Below are 15,966 nucleotides of genomic sequence, written 5' to 3' on the forward strand. Positions count from 1 at the left end.
AGGGACAGGAAACTGAGTGCCTAGTGATGCCATCCACTGAGATAAAGCACAGCAGAGAATGTGAAATCACGGGAACCTGAAGGGAGAGGAAGGGGATCAGTTTGGTTTGAGGAATATTAAGTATGTGGTACATGTGGCATATCCAGATGGAGATGCCAAGTCAGTGATAAAGTCAGTGATGATCTATGGTTGAGGATATAAATTGAGTGATATCATAAACTAGATATCAGACTTAAGGGCATCAGATGAGATTATGCAAAGAAATAGAGGACAAGTAAGAAGAGTTGAGGTTCATGTCTCTGGAAATCCAGCACATATCATTCAGAGGTGAAAGAACCAACACCCAACTGAGACTAAGACGGATGTGCTAAAGTACAAAGGAAACCTGCAGAGCTGCATCCGCTAGAGGGCGCAGGCAGGGCGCATGCTCAGCAGAAGGGACTAGCCAGCAGTGCAGGAGGCTACCGAGAACCTAGGTGCAACAGAACCCTGTGGACACCAGATTCAATGGCATGGAAATGATTACCTGGTCCTGGGTCTTGGGTTTCTCAGATTTGAAGTGCAGGAATTGCCCTCACCTAAGAGTACTTTTATTTTAGTCTGCTTTGCATATTGAGCTTCTTTATTTCATTTGAATAAAGCATTTCATGGAATAAAATATTTCCAGTTGGGGTTAGTATGCCAGTGTACCAAGTTAATCTTGTGCCAGCAGCACCACCATCCTGTATGGATGCCAGTTCACGTCACAACTGCTCTACTTCTTATCCAGTTACCTGGATCATCCAGCAGCAGAGGATGACCCAAAGCCTTGGGACCCTGCACCCTATAGGAGACACGGAAGAACCTCTGGCTCCTGACTTTGGGCCAGCCCAGCTCCAGTCATTGTGGTTCATGTGGGAAGCCCAGCAATGGGGAAAAAATCTTTATCTCTCCTTCTCTGTAAAATCAGCCTTTTAAATAAAAATAATTAAATAAAAAAATGCAATGAAAATTATATGACTTAGACACAAGCTCAATATCCTAGTTGCAGCTGGAATATTAGAAGTGTCCTTCCAGCTCCAGTATTCTATAATTGTACTCATTCAAGAGGCACTCTAATCAAGACATCTCCCACTTGCAGAGTTATCTCCAGATGGTTACTGGCATGGATCTTCCATTCTCTCAGTTCAGCCTCCATACTTTGCCAACCCTGTGTTGCTTTCTCTGTGTTCTTTCAATTTTCAGCTCGCCAAAATTCTTCTAAGTCAACCTCAAGTTCTCACGTCCTCTCAAAAGTCTTCACTGACTCCAGTTCTCACTGACCAGATGCTCCTCCGCCCTCATTTCAGCAATTACCACGCACTACCTCCTGCTTCAGAGTTCCATGTAAGGTACATTAGTCTTATCTTCCCCAGTAGGACTGGAAACTTCCCTAGAAAGCAACCATCTATTTTCTTGCCGATTCCCCTCTGCTAGACATAAGCTATGTGTTCAGCAAATGCTTAATACAAACCATTTGGCATACAGCCTGCCTTGTTAGCTGTTAAAGCAGCAAGACCAAGGTCTACCACTTACTGGTGGTATGTTTATTGCAAAGAATTTTCAGTTTATGTTGTTTGCTCTGAGGTGGCACAGGGAGATCCCAATATTCTCGTTGCAGTAAGACATAGAGACAAGCACATGGCACAGGAAAGAAACACAAAGCATTAAGCTCAGGCATATGAGGCCAGTGGTACAGTCTTTCAAGAACAGCATGGACCTGGCCTTGGAAATCACCATTTCACACCGAGAGGCACTCATTTCTTTTTTTTCTTTTCTTTTTTTTTTTTATTAATTATTTTGCATTATGTGACAGTTTCATAGGCTCTGGGATTCCCCCCACCCCTCTCCCTCCCCTCCCCCCTGGTGGATTCCTCCACCTTGATGCAGTATTACAGTTCAAATTCAATCAAGATTCTTTCCTTGCAAACATATACCAAGCATAGAGTCCAGCTACTTATTGTCCAGATGGGTTGAACAGTTTCTTGGGGAGACCATTTCTGGTCCGAAGTTAGAGCTGGTAGAATATCATCCCAGTCAATTAAGAGTCCCAATATAACATCAACAGCAATTTGCAACATTATGGAATTGACATGGTTTTGAGTAACCAGTATGTTAAAAAAAAAAAAAAAAAGCAAATTCTTAACCACATCCTATGATTAGCTCATTGACATCTCAATTTTAGTTTATATACAGGACCGGCTGCTATATACCTTAAAATGGCTATAAGGTACCATTCAGCTGTCTCGTGTCTATTTCATTTTAGTATTTAGCCATTTGTTGTGTTGAAGTATAATTTTGCTGATCTTGGCAGATTTTAGGATGATCTAGACTGGCTTGTAACTCTAACAAGACATTTGTCGACAATTAAGGTGCAGAACATTTTTTTTTTGCTGGGTGGGGGTGTGCAGGAAAATCCTTAACACCATGGTGAGGAGTGAGTAATCTTTGTGTCCCACCCAGCGAGGCATGAGCCAATCCACGCCAGCTCTTTCCTGTCAGATTCCAAGCTCTACTTTTTGTTGTTTGTCTATTTATTTTAGGGTTTTTTAGTTTGTATGATTGTTTGTTCGCTATGAGGGGTTTTCGGAGCGATCCCGATGGTCATTGCGAGGGAGGGCGGGGGTCCAGAGGTGGAGCCAGGCTCGGACCAGAGAAAGCTCTCCTCCCTGGTCCCGAAGGATGTTTATTGTTCTTCTGTTTCTGCGGACCGCTCAGGGCTTCTGGTTGTCTTTCTGATGACGTTGGTTTCTGCACGGTAGTGTTTGGACTACTTCCATCCCCTGCGGAAGCTCCGGTTGGGGGTGGGTGACCTCAGAGTACTCGGCCTCCGAGGGCATCCAATTCCCTGTGGCCTCCTTGGCAGTTGGGATATAGTCCTTGTTGCTCGTATTAATAGTTTGTGGTGAAGGTCTGGGAGTCTTCATGGTTGGGATCCAAGCTTCCTCCTTACCACCTGCTCCACTCTGGAGGAGGCACTCATTTCTAAATAAGGTCATGTGTGAGGTCCAAGCTAATGAAATATGTTCTCTTAATGGGGACAATATAAAAACAGCTACGAAACAAGGACTGGAGGAATGACTTCGCCTTGACTTGTGGTACATTGTCCCTAGAAGGGAAACATGTAAACACGGTTGAGAGCTTCATTAAATTATAAAAATGGATAGATCCAATTATTTCCCTCTGGAAAGTTAGCCAATATGAGAAGACTAGAAAAAGTATGAAAGCAGAGGTGGCGGCACTGAGGGAGACTTGAGCACCATCAAAGCACTCTCTATTTCCCCAACAGTGCATAAAGAACAAGAAGTCCTTCTGAGAGAACAAATGTGACTGAAGTCAATCAACTTTTACAAGAATGTTCTGCTTCCGTGAGCCTTTGTGTGGAGCCCTGTGAGGGATGACATTAAAATCCAGGGTCCCTGGGGTTGTTATGGTGGTACAACATGCTAATCTTCCACTTGCAGCGCCAGCATCCCACATGGCCACTTGTTCGAATCCCAGCTGTTTCACTTCAATCCAGCTCCCTGCTAAGACATGGGAAGGCATTGGGGGATGGCTCAAAGTCTTGGGACTCTGCATCCATATGGGAGACCCACAGGTAGCTCCTGGTTTATGGCTTCAGATTGGCTCAGCTCTGACCACTGCAGACATTTAGGGAATGAACCAGAAAATGGAGGCTCTCTCTCTCTCTCTCTCTCTCTTTTTCTCTCTCTCTCACTCTCTCTCTCTGTAAATCTGTCTTTTAAATTAATATATATATACACACACATATACAGGGTTTATGAGTAGAGCCAAGACAAATATGTAAGAAATAATGAAAGAACATTTTTCAAAGTGCTATGAGCTGGAATAAAATGTAAAGTAGCTTCAGGGACCCGGGAAATGAGTAGTCAGGGAATCACATGGAGCTGTCTGTGTGCTCAGGTGTCTATGTGTGTCCATTGTATCTTGGAAATGGACTTGTGCAACACTCTGGGAAATCGAGTTTTATCCTGAAGCAATAAATGAGCTGGGTGGTTGGAGAAAATGGGGCATTCTCTTGAACTTTATGAGCAATGAGCACAGAGGCAAAAATATACAAGGCAGAAGAAAAGATGGAGAAAAAAAAATCAGTGTTTAGACTAATGAATCTTTATGAGTAAGCCTGAGGTTAAGAAGCTAGACAAGAATGTCAGCAGTTGCAAGTTAAGGGAAAGAAAAAGTTGGTTAGATCAATTGAAACAAGTTGAAGCAGAGCTTTAAACCTCACAGCTAACATCACACTCACTAGTGAACTGGTGAAAGAATGACAAGCACACCCACACTCACCAATTCTGTACAGCATTTTACTGGCAGTTCTAACACACTCAGGCAAGTAAATGAGACGAAAAGCAGCCAGACTGAAGAGGAAGTTAAAACTACTTCAATTTGCAAATGACATGATCTTTAGGAAATACTAAGCAATTCACTAGAAAAGAGTTTTAAATAAAAATAAATAAATCCATCAAGATTGCAGAATACAGCATACAGAAGTTAACTGCTTTTTAATACACATCCAAAGAATAATCTAAAAATGCAATTTGGAGGCAGGTTTTTGGCATGGCAGTTAAGATGATGTTTGGAATGTTAACATCCCAAATCGGAGTGTCTAAGTTGAGTCCAGCTTCCTGTTTCATTTCCAACTTCCTGCTAGCGTGTACCTTGGGAGACAACCAATAATGGCTCAGGTGCTTGTGTCCTGGCCACTCACAGAGAAGAACCAGACTGAGTTCCCAATTCCCAGCTTTGATCTGATCCAGCCTTGCATATTACAGGCATTTGGGGAGTGAACCAAAGAAGGAAGATTCCAACTCATCTCACTGTTTCTCTGCCTTTGTTCAAATAGAATAAAAATAATTTAAAAATTTATTATGAATTCCATTCGTAATAACAAAAAGTATAAAATACTTTGGAGTAAATTTTTAACATACTGCAAAACTTCAAATTACAAAGCATCGTTGAAATAAATTTAAAAATTCAAATACATCAGGACTGGCACTGTGGTGTGTTAGGTTAAGCCTCCAGCTGCAGTGCCAACATCCCATATGGGCTCTGGTTCAAGTCCTGGCTGTTCCCACTTCTGATCCAGCTCCATGCTAATGTGCCTGGGAAACAGTAAAAGAAGGCCCAAGTCCTTGGACCTCTGCACCCACGTGGGAGACCCAGAAGAAGCTCTAGTATCCTGGTTTCAAACCAGCCCAGCTTGGCCATTGTAGCCACTTGAGAGAGTGAAACAGAGGCTGGGACATCTCTTTGTCCTTTTCTCTCTGTAAATGTTATTATTAGAAAGGCAGATTTACAGAGAGAAGGAGATACAGAGAGATACATCTTTCATTCACTGGTTCACTCTCTAAATGGCAGCAATGCCCAGAGCTGAGTTGATCCAAAGCCAGGAGCCAGGAACTTCTCCTGGGTCTCCCATGTGGGTGCAAGGCCATCTCTGCTGCTTTCCCAGGCTATGGGCAGGGAGCTAGATGCAACATGTAGCAGTTGGAACACGAACCAAAGCACATATTGGGATGTTGGTGCTTGAAGTTGGAGGATTAGTCTGTTGAGCCGGGTGCCAGCCTCATAAAAATAAATCCTTTTAAAATCTAAATACATGGAAAATCATCTGTGTTCATTGATTCAAAACTTAATATTTTTAAAATGGCATACTCTGGGGCCAGTGGGATGGGTCACTGGTAATCTTCTACCTCAAGTTCAAGTATCCCACATGTCCCAGCTTTTCCACTTCCCATCCAACTCCCTGTTTGTGGCCTGGAAGGGCAGCACAGAATGGCCCAAAGCACCTTTGTGAAAGGCCTGGAGGAGGCTCCTAACTCCTGGCTTCTATAAAACAATCCAATGAGTTTCAACTTATATATCAGAAATAACACTAGACTAGGAGTTAGGAAATCTCAACTTTTGTCCCAACTCACTCCTGACTCACTGTATGGTTTGGGCAAGTCACTCTTTTCTAAAATGAAGTTTTCTTTTTTAAAATGAAGGGATTGGTTTGCATGATCAAAAGGTCTCTTCAAGGATGAAATTCCCCACCATTAACCAAACTTGTTCATTACACAGTTCTGAAAACGGTAGCATGAGATCGCAAATTCCAATGACACCAACAAAAAGTGGCACACTTTCTAACCAAATTAACTCCTTCCATTTTCAAATGCTTTTGCCCCTCTAGAAATACGACTGGAATTACAATCATCCCATTGCTTCTTATCTCCTAGAAGAACATGAAGTCACCCCCCCACACACACACCCTGGGACCTTGTGGGGACTAGGAGTTGGGACAGAGTACAGATGCAGAGATGTAATCCAACTGGGGACTGAACTCCATTTGTCCCTTCTGTTACAGTTTGTAAATGAAGAACTCAGCTTCCAGCACCATGTTTTTATGAAATCCTATGTGACGTCAACAATTACACTTCATTGGATTCCAGAAAAGAAGGTAGCATTGTCCCAGTTCTTCTGCCTTGGGATCAAAGATGGTTTCTGCAGTTTGTAAATCACTGGTTTGGGTTTGTTTTTTTTTTTAATAAAAATCAAAGAAATGTCATGTCAATCTCTCCTTTATTATTACAAATGTACAGCATGCTGTTTCACAACACAGCAAGTGTTCAAAATGACTTATCCTTCCATGTTTTTAAGATTGGAAACAGAATACCGTACTCTTTGCTTTGTTTCCTTTCATTTTTAACCTTCCTTTTATCTCTCCTGTAGTCTTTCTGACACTGTATTGTAGCTCCAGAAATGGAGTATACATCATTTGTTAAATTGTGCACATGTTATAAAGATGTCTTTTCTTTAATACACAGCCCCGTGTGAGGTTTAAATTAATTTCCCAGATTACCACAAACCCAGAGACTGCTTTTTCACAGGCTGAATATTCAGAAAGGACTTTTGCATTTAGCTTCAAAGTAATGAACTCTCCTGTCCTAAGTGCCAATCATTGACTTCTTGGCAACTGATGATGCAGAACACCAAAGATAAAACAAAACAATCCTACAAAGGGATGGCTATTAGATTGACAAGGGAGGCTCAAATAAAAAGAAATGTTAGCTTCAAAGTGAGGAGGAAAAATACCTGCCTCCTGAAGCCTACGCCTAGCTAGGTAAGCTTTAGTAAGGGACAGTAAACAGAAGCATCCTCAGATTCACAAGACTGAGAATGGCTTTCACGCACAGACCCTTGGTGAAAGACAACAAAAATGTGTACTTAGGTAAGGAAACAAAATCAAAAGGAAAATATAGGACACAAAAAAAGAATGATGGGCAGAGATACTGAAAAGCATACTTGCAAGTCTGAAAAGCACCGCATATAAAAATAAGAACTAGATGAAAGTTATCTAAAAAAATTAATATGCTAGATGATAAAGGGGGTGATGATAAGGATTTGGGTTCTACCATCCTTTTATTTCCCAGAAAAACTCATATAGTGATTTATATTAGATATTGTTCAATCACATTTATCTATAAATATTCAAATGATCACATATTGATCTATTTTTTAAATAAGCTACTAGTAAGAGAGGAAATAAAATTCATTATTTCTAAATAAGTAGAAGGCAGAAATACAAATTAAGGGAACTGGATTAAAAAGTTTCATCATCACCAATTTCTCCAAAGGTAAAACATAGTTTCCACAAGATTCTGAAATTTCCAAAAAAAAAAACAAAACAAAAAAAAACCTGAAAACATACCCCTAAAAACATTTGCATATGAAGATCCATTGCAGTATTATTCATGAAAATCAAAAGCAGAAGCAATTATAATGTCTATCAACAGTTGCAAAACTTCTATGTACATACAATGAAATGTCATTCAGCCTCAAAGAGGAATGGAGTACTGACACAAGCCATAGCATGGATAAACCTTGAAAACATCAAGTTAAAATGAAAGAAGCAGGCTGCCACGATGGCCTAGTAGCTAAATTCTCTCCTCACTTGCATTGGGATCCCATATGGGCACCAGTTCATGTCACACTTGCTCCACTTCCCTTCCAGCTCCCTGCTTGAGGCCTGGGAAAGCAATAGAGGATGGCCCAAAGCCTTGGGGCCCTGTGCCAGAGTGAGAGATCCAAGAGAAGCTCCTAGCTCCTGGCTTTGGATCAGGTTATCTCCAGTCATTGTAGTCACTTGGGAAGTGAACTACCAGACAAATTCATTCATTCTGTCTGTCTCTGTCTCTCTGTCTCTTTCCCTCTCTCTCTTCCTCAATCTACAATTTCCAATAAAATAAATGCTTTAAAAAATTAAAGAAGATACAAAAGATCACATACTATATAATTAAATTCATATTAAATGAAGAGGTAAGTGCACAGAGATAGAAAACTGGGAATTGCCAAGGGATGGGAGAAGGAAGGAACTGAAAGCTACTGCATAGAGGTTCTTTATGGGATGACGACAGTGTCCTAAATATATATTTTAAATGTATTTGTAAGAGTTATAGAGCAGGTGGGGAGGGAGACAAAGATTTTCTGTCTGATTCACTTCTCAGGTGGTCACAACAGCCAGCACTGGGCCAGGCAGAATACAGGAGCAAGAAGCTTCTTCCAGGACTCCCATGTGGGTGATAGAGGCACAAACACTTGGACCCCATCTTTCATTGTTTTTCCCAGGCCATCAGCAGGGGGCTGAGTTGGAAGTGGAACAGCTAAGACAGGAACCAGTGCCATTTGGGGTAGCAGCATCTCAGTAAGGGCTTTATCAAGCTTTGCCACAGCACCAGCTCCTCCAGCTTCCTTCTAATGCAGATCATGGGTAGCAGTGATAATGGCCCCAGGAATTGGAGTCCTGACACCCACATGTGAGATTGGGATTGAGTTATTGGCTTCCAGTTTTGAACTTGCCCAGCTTTTGTCAAGTGTATGCCTTGATGTCAAAACTAGAAAAGAAGAATTCAAAAAGATTAAACAAGGCAATTTGATTTAAGATCATTAATAAAAAATCACAAATCAAATATATTTTTTAAAGATTTGGTTTTTTTTTTTTTATTACAAAGTCAGATATACAGAGAGGAGGAGAGACAGAGAGGAAGATCTTCCGTCAGATGATTCACTCCCCAAGTGACCACAATGGCCGGTGCTATGCCGATCCGGAGCCAGGAGCCAGGAAACTCCTTCAGGTCTCCCACACGGGTGCAGGATCCCAAAGTATTGGGCCATCCTCGAATGTTTTCCCAGGCCACAAGCAGGGAGCTGGATGGGAAGTGGAGACACCAGGATTAGAACCGGTGCCCATATGGGATCCCGGTGTGTTCAAGGCGAGGACTTTATCTGCTAGGCTCTGCCACCAGGCCCCATAAATCAAATATTGCCAAACTAAACCTAGTAAATACATCGTAATTTTTAAAATATGACCAAGGTCGCTGCTATGCCTCAATAGGCAAATCCTTGTGGTGCCAGGAATTCATTGGGGTGCTGGTTCGCATCCTAGCTGCTCCACTTCCTGCCCAACTCTGTGGCAGGATAGAGGATAGCCCAAAGCCTTGGGACCCTGCACCCACATGGAAGAGTTAGAAGAAACTCCTGGCTCCTGGCTTCGGATAGACTCAGCTCCAGCCATTGCAGTCATTTGGGGAGTGGAGCAATGGATGGAAGACCTCCTCTCTGTCTCTCCTTCTCTCTGTAAATCTGCATTTCAAATAAAATTAAATCTTTTAAAAAATATTATAACCATGTTGTATTTGTTTCAGAGATACAAGTTTAGTTCAACATTAGAAAATTGATGAAAAACATGCAGTTCAACATTCAGGAAAGAAAATATACCAAATCTCACTAGGTACATAAAAATCACTTGATAAAGTTAATGCTCACTCATGTAATCAAAAAACAAACAAACAAAAAGAAAAAACTCCTAGCCAGCTCATAATAAGAAATAACTTCTGTGGTTTCATTAAAAAAAAAAAAACTAGTTTATTCAATCCCAGCGAGGAAAACCATACTTAAGAATAAAATATTAGAAATAGACGCTTTAGGATCAGAACAAATGAAAGCTCTTCATCACTGTTTACATGTTATATAGACTGAAGGTACTCATCAGAAAAACAAAACAAAAAAAAAATGAGAACCTTGCAAAGAAAGGAAGTAAGCTATTATTCCCACCACAAACAATGAAAGATTCCAGAAGTATTGCTGGATCAAATCAATACACAAAATTCAATCAATTAGAAAATGGTGATATATTTTTACAATATCATTCAGAGTAGCAACAAAACCTGAAAGATATACCTAAGTAAAACTAACCAAGATGTGAACAATCATAATGGAGAAAATTACTATTCAACTGTATTCCAACCCAAACCAACGCAGTGTTTGTCTGTGTTCTTGACATGCAAAATCCGAAAGCTTTTGATGTGGAAGAGTAACATATCAAGAGCACTCAAGCAACTTTTAAAGAATGAGCCAGAATTTGCGCTACCAGGTATCAGTGTTTTGTAAAACTATATATAACATTCAAAAACAATAGGATATCAGAATGAAAATAATCAAATAAGTCACAAGGCTATAATTTTTTCTGCAAGGAGCTAAATAGTAAGCATTTTAGGCTTTGCACTCCAAGGAGCAAAATTGAGGGTATTATGTTAAACTTCTACAAAAAATAGAATATCTTGCCCCTTTTTCCTTGAGTAAGAGATCAGTCCCAGGCAATGCACAGCCTTTGTGTTAGTGCAAACATTCTCTAGTCGGAGAGCTACTGTCCAGAGTGCAAGGGGATTGTTGTCCATCCACCTTTATTTGCCTGGGACTGCCTTTCTTTTAAGTCCTTAAAATCCCAGGGCCTAAGTCTCCCTTCCACTTCCAGAAAGCAGCATGGTTGGTCACTTTCCCTAAGGATGAAGGAGGTATTGGAGGCAGGCAAATGGGGCAGCAACCATCACAGTTTCATTTTCAACCTCAGTCACATTCAAACTCTAGCACTTTCTGCTCCCCTCCCCCAAGGCTTTGTTGTCTTAATTTGACCAAGTGACCAGAGCTATGGTCACTAAATCCCCCCAATAAGCTTCCACTGGATTATGTTTTCATGGCCCAATACTTGCAGCTGTTAACAGCAGATCCTCCAACAAATGTGTGAGCTCAGGGCAGCATCAAGGCACAACTGTTGATAGAGGAGGCAGACACTGAGACACAAACCTGCTTGAGCAGTGTTTATGGGTCAGATTTAGCATGAGGCTCACTGAAAGCATGAGTTCACCAATACCTGAACTAGACCAATGCTTCAGATTGAAGCACCAAGGAGTGTATGTACATTCACACGATAACTCAGTATATAGCAGAATTTACATTTAAAATGAGTAGGTGACAAAGGACTATGCAATAAATGATGTTGAAATAATTCATTACAGCCAATAGTATGGGAAAAAAAATTAATCCCTACTTTGTATCACACATAAAAATAAAAATTCTACAAGGAATGACATAAATGAGAAAAGCGAAATTTTCAAAGATTCATTTTATTTGAATTTAAAATACACAGAGAAGAGACAGAGATAACTTCCATCTGCTGGTTCACTTTCTTTCAAATGGTTTCAGCAGCTGTTGCTGAGCTGATCCAAGGACAAGAGGTAGGAGCTTCCTCCAGATCTCCTACATGGGGAAGGAGCTCAAGAACTTAAGCCATCCTCCACCGTTTTCCCAGAATATAAGCAGGGAGCTGGATGGGAAGTAGAAGAGCTGGGACATGAACTGGTGCCCATATAGGATGCTGGCACCTCAGGCAGAGGCTTAGCCATGGTGCCAACCCTGAAAAGCAAAAAGGTTATCAAAAGCTTAGAGGTAGAGAAACTGCTTCATGTAATAAAAGTCCAAAAAGAATTATTAAACAGGGCACAATGAGCAAAAGTAGTCATGGAAATCATTAGTAAATTTGGTTATGTTAAATATGAACTTCTATATGATGAAACATCATTAAAATAAAAAGTAAGTCAGAGACAAGAAAAAGATATTTTCAATGCATAGAATCAACAATGAATTAACAAGTGGTGGTTTTTAACACCTACAAGCCAATAAGGAAAAAACTAGAACCTGGCACAATGGTTGAATTAGCTAATCCTCCCCCTTGCAAGTGCCAGGATCCCATATAGGCATTAGTTTGTGTCCCAGCTGCTCCACTTCCATCCAGCCACTAGCTTGTGGCCTGGGAAAGCAATGGAGACTGGTCCAAAGCATTGGGATCCTGAACCTTCATGGAAGACCCAGAGGAGGCTTCTGGCTCCTGGCTCCAGGTCGGCTCAGCTTTGGCCATTACAGTCATTTGGGGAGTGGGCTGGCAGATAGAAGATCTCTCCATCATTCCTCCTTTCTATAAATTTGGCTTTTCAATAAAAAATAAATTATTTTTAATGGCCCAAATGAAACAAAATGACATGTAATGAATAACAGTTCCCAGAAGAGGACATTCATGTAGCTAATATAGCAAATACAAACAAGAATGTGCAAGGATATTATATGGATCAGAAAAACCTGGACTTACAGTAACAGATCATCCCCAAATCTCAACAGCTTAACTAATGAAAGTTTCTCATTCATGAAAAGCCACCCATTAATCAGCCAACTCTCCAAGGCTCCAGTTCTTCAAGAAGAAGGAAAAGTATCTTAAATGTTTCACTGCTTCAACTAGGAGGTGACTCACATCACTCTACTCGCAAAATTTTATTGTCATAAGCCCCAGAAACGGGAATGGAAATGACAATTTTCTGTTGTTTGAGCTCAACAACAACAAAAAGTGGGTGCTGAGATGTGGAATTAAGCATTGACTAGCTGAGTCTGTATACAGCTCTCCTGATTTTCCCTCATCTCCCAAGTTCCCTATACACAGTAAGATCAGTCTTTCAGTTCAATTCACAATAGCAAAGATAAAGACTCAACCCACAAGTCCATCAGCTGATAAGTGTTAAAGAAAATGTGGTATATATACATTGTGGGATACTATGCAGCCAAAAAAAAAAATGAAATCCTGTCTTTTGCAACAAATTAGATGCAATTGAAAAATCGTTTTGCATAGTGAAATAAGTGAGTCTCAAACATGAATATCATGTTTTCTCTGATATGTGGCAGCAAACATAGGACACAAAAAACGGTCTTTTGGAAATATTGTTGTTTTTAGCTCTTCTTTATACACCACCGGGACTGTGGTCTTCCTACATTTTTACTTGTTGAATGTGATTCATGGTGAATTAAGATTGTGAATATAGAGCAGATCAAAATTATGTCTTTGCAAAAAAGATGAAGAAAGAGGAGTAAGAGTAGGAAGGAGGAGGAGTGTAGGAGTAGCAGGGAAATGGGGGATTAGGGGAAGTTTGCTTGTCTTTTTGGAATTGTATCTATGGAATACATAAAATATTTCTGTTTAAATTTGAAAAGCAAGGACTATCAGTCACCAGACTTCTATTCTAGACAAGGAAAAGGCTTCTTCTCCAGAGAAATTCAACAGTCCTGCAGCAAAGGCTTCTCTGTCTTTTGATCTTTGGGAGCTTCCTACCAGCTTACCTGCAAGTAAAACACACGAGTTGACAAGCTTTATCCAAGCACGGAACTACCAAGCAGTTTTTCATGTTACATTGCATCATTCTCACATACAAGACACACCAGTCTCATCGGGAATTTGAATACATTTTGCGTGTAAAAAGAGGTCACTTACACAGAGAAATTAGCCCGCAGAGAAACATCAATAGCTCAGGGAAGCAAGAGGACAATATGAGAAAAAAAATTAAATAGTGCCCTCAGAGAGAATTGAGATATTACATCGCCAAAACATGGACAAAATGCTAATGACAAAGGATCAAGAACAGGAAAGGACCTGTGTTCATTGTAAACGTGATTTCTAAAGCAAAATTTAGTAACAAAGTTAAATATGAATTTGAAAAAGTCTCCCAGAAGATAAAATGAAGAGACAAAGAGAGAGGCAATCTAAGCATGAAAATGAGACAGAGAATCAGTCCAAAAATTCCAAAGCTGATGGAAATAATCTTTAGAAAAGAAAACAGAGGGGAAGAAATTATCAGAAGATACCATAAGAAAATTCTACAGATCTTCCTGAAAAAATTGTTTCTACATCAAAGGAACCCACTCGACAGTCCAGTACACTGAAACAAGAATATCTTACAACAAGCCATCTCATTGTGAATTCCAGAATATCAAAAACAGGGTACTAAAATCCTCATAAAAGAGCAAAAATGCTGATCCATAAAGGTAGAAGAACCAGATTGGCATCATGTTTCTTCAGCAACACAATTGAACCATCCCTTCCAGTTGTAAAAGAAAGGCAATTTCAAACGACAGTTCTGCACCTACAGACCCATAGATCAGTAGAGAGAACAGAATCAGAAATATTTTCAAATATGTAAAACCCAGATATTTACTCTCTTATACATTCTTTTCCTTATAAAATTATTTGAGGCTATATTCTAGCAGGAAAAGTTACGGGGCGGCACAGTGGTGTATCGTGTTAATCCTCTGCCTGTGGCACCAGCATCCCATATGGGTGCCATTTATAGTCCTGGCTGTCCCACTTCTGATCCAGCACCCTGCTGATGGTCTGAAAAAGCAGCTGGGGCTGATCCAAGTTCTTGGGCCACTATATGTGGGAAATCAGGGAAAATGCTCCTGGCTCCTGGCTTCAGATCAACTCAGTTGTAGCCATTGCAGCCATTTGGAGAGTGAGCCAGCAGATGGAAGATGTCTCTCTCTGTCTCTCCCTCTCTCTGACTCTTTCAAGCAAAATAAAATAAGATAAAATAAAATAAAAACAAATCTACTTTAAAAAGCAAACATAGTAAACAAAAAAGAAGACAGAGCTAAGAACAAGTGGTTCCACCTCAGTATTACAAGAGAAGGGCTAGGATGACTTTTGTCCATTAGGACTACAGAGTAATTGTCAGTTTGAGAGCAAGGTGATGGAAGATTCCAGGAGTGAAGCATCCATAAAAAACATGAATCAAGAGATTTTACACTACAGCTAAAAAGCTGGAACAACGCAAGGAAGTGATAAGGAACAAAGCACTTGGGACTTGGGAAAGTCATCAAGCAAGCAATAACTGAGGTAACACACTGCCCATGCAATCTTCTGGAAGAAACTGGTTTAACATTGAAAAATACAAAGGCAAGTCTCAAGCAAAACAAGTGTTTTAAATGAGGTTCTTTGACAAAGCAAATTGGTGTTCTAGACATCAGATCCATATAAACATAAAACTAAAACTAAACAACTGTAGAATTTGAGAATACAGTGTCTGCACACTTTAAGCATTATGTTCTGTATAAAAGCTATATTCCCCAGTCCCCCATGCAGATGGATTGAGGAGTTAAAGACAATGAATTACAAATAGCAGTTGGAATCTCTGGCAGTCTTCATCTCCTTCCTCCTCCTCCTCCTGTTTGCAGATACCTTATGACCTTGAAAATGAAGTCAGCTACTAAGCATGTCAAATCAGAGCTGGAGAAAGTTGGATCCCTAAGAGCCCTAACCATGACTGACACCTATCTCCAGTCAGCCTTTAGGTGAGAGATGAAATCCTTTTGTGTTTAAGTCCCTCTAATCAGGTCTGTATTCACTGACAGTGCTCCCTTTGATGGCACATACACTAAAATTGGAACGATACAGAATAAATTATCGTGACCTCTGTACAAGGATGAAACGCAAAGTGATGAAGTATTTCATATTTTGAAAAAACAAAGAAACTAGCAGACACAATTTCTCAACTGATTCCTAGATAAGAATTAAATGTTATAGACCTTGACAATGTGATATATGATAATATAAAACAAACACTGGGAAGTTTGAGAGGAAAAAAAAAATATATGTGATTCCCTCGTCTTTCACAGCAGGGAGTCAATCAACATTACTTAAAACTGAAAAAGAAGGGAAAAAATCATAACATCAACCTCTTGCTTTCCTTTTCATCATATTTATCCTTGACTTTAGAGAGATTTGTGAGAAACTAC

The 15,966-nt window shown here is 40.2% G+C and overlaps 1 non-coding gene across 1 annotated transcript; it reads left to right on the forward strand.

Annotated features, from left to right (window-relative positions):
• The first annotated feature begins 15,581 nt into the window (after window positions 1-15,581).
• Window positions 15,582-15,688, forward strand: LOC118760534 (U6 spliceosomal RNA). The gene has a single exon (XR_004996841.2). It is a non-coding gene; the product is annotated as a U6 spliceosomal RNA (small nuclear RNA).
• Window positions 15,689-15,966: the final 278 nt, after the last annotated feature.

The sequence above is a fragment of the Ochotona princeps genome, chromosome X (genome assembly GCF_030435755.1).
Source record: "Ochotona princeps isolate mOchPri1 chromosome X, mOchPri1.hap1, whole genome shotgun sequence".
Taxonomy (NCBI): domain Eukaryota; kingdom Metazoa; phylum Chordata; class Mammalia; order Lagomorpha; family Ochotonidae; genus Ochotona; species Ochotona princeps.